The following is a 1,949-nucleotide window of genomic DNA, read 5'->3' as shown; positions in this document are numbered from 1 at the left end:
AGGGCTAATATCCAAAATATATAAGGAACTCAAGAAGTTAACCCCCCAAAAAAAGATAACCCAATTAAAAATGGGGTAAAGAGCTAAACAAAGAGTTCACAAAACAAGAATCTTGAATGGCCAAGAGCAATTCAAATGTTCAAAGTTCTTAGTCAATAGAAATGCAAATCAAAATGACTCTGAGATTCTACATCACACCAATCAGAATGGCTAAGATCAAAAACTCAAGTGACAGAACACTCCTTCATTGCTGATGAGATTGCAAACTGGTACAACCACTCTGGAAATCAATCTGGTGGTTCTTTAGAAAACTGGAAATAATTCTACCTGAAGATCCAGCTATACCACTCCTGGGCACACCCTCAAAAGATGCCCCACCCTACCACAAGGACACATGCTTCATCATGTTCATAGCAGCCTTATTTGTAATAGCTAGAAGCTGGAAAAAACCCAACTGAAGAATGGATACAGAAAATGTGGTACATTTACACAATGGAATACTATTCAGCTATTAAAAGTGAGGGCATCATGAATTTTGCAGACAAATGGATGGAACTAGAAAATATCATCTCGAGTGAGGTAACCCAGACCCAAAAGGACATGCATGGTTTGTACTCACTAAGAAGTGGATATTAGCCAAAAAGTACAGAATACCTAGGATACAACCCACAGACCATACAAATTTTAATAAGAAGGAAAGACCAACTGAGGATGCTTCAATTCCACTTAGTAAGGGAAATCAAATAATCATAAGAAGCAGAGGGAAGGAGGGACCTGGGTGGAAGTGAGGAGAGGCAGGGTTGGGGTGAGAAGGGGAACAGGATCAGGTATGGGGTGGGGGAGGGGTGAGGAGGAGAGAAGCCCAAAAGGCCAGGAGAATCAATGGAAAAATGCATCCTCAGGGGGTGGGAGGTGGGGAGACTCTCTATGTAGCAAGAATGATGGAGGGAATGAATGTCTATGTAAATGCTGCAAAAGCATCTCCTGCAGGAGGAACTCATTGAGGACTGCCTGTGACACCAGCATTCCTGTAGTAGGATGTAATTGAGGTCTGAAGGAGAGACCAAGGATTGCTAATGCAAACGATGCCAGTCAATCAGGAACTGCTATTTAGAAGAGATGCTTTCTTGGGACCAATGGGGCTGTGGGTGGAGGGTATTAAAGGAGCTTGCAGCAATGCTAAGATGAGCTTGTTGCAGTGTTTCTCACCTGCTCCCAGAGTCTGTGTGGTTGATTCTGCACAAACTCATCCCCAACTGCCCACGTCGGGTAGGGTTGGGTGGAGAGCTGTCTAGGGCACAGGCAACACCTCTAGAAAGTAGGACCTGGGAGGTGAGAGACTCTCAGGACTCAATGGGGGTGACCTTAGCCAAAATGCCCAACACTGGGGAGAGTGAACTCGAAGAGTCTACCTTCAGTAGCGAGACAGGGCCTCAAGGGAAGGGGCTTGGTTACTAATCCACACTCAAAACTTCTGACCCAGAATTGTTCCAGTCTACAAAAACTACAGGACTAAAAATGGAGAAGAGACTCTAAGAAAGGCAGTTCAATGACCGGCCCAACTTTGGATCCATCTCATGTGTGGGGGCACCATGGCCTGACACTATTACTGATGCTATGATGTGATTACAGACAGGAGCCTGGCATGGCTGTCCTCTGAGAGGCCCTACCAGCAGCTGACTGAAATAGATGCAGATACTTACACTCAACCATTGGACTGATATCAGGGACCCATATGGTTGAATTAGGGGAAGAATTGAAGAAACTGAAGGGGAGAGTGGCCCCATAGGAAGCCCATCAGTCTCAAGTAACCTAGACCCCATGGAGATTCCAGAGACTGAGCCACCAACCAGGAGCATACACTAGTTGGTCGGAGGTCCCTGACACATATATACCAGGGGACTGCCTGGTCTAGCCTCAGTTGGAGAAGATTCATTTAATCTTGGAGA

The sequence above is a fragment of the Mus caroli genome, chromosome 13 (genome assembly GCF_900094665.2).
Source record: "Mus caroli chromosome 13, CAROLI_EIJ_v1.1, whole genome shotgun sequence".
In the NCBI taxonomy this organism is placed as follows: domain Eukaryota; kingdom Metazoa; phylum Chordata; class Mammalia; order Rodentia; family Muridae; genus Mus; species Mus caroli.
The sequence above is the reverse complement of the archived record's forward strand: the minus strand, read 5'-3'. Positions refer to the sequence as shown.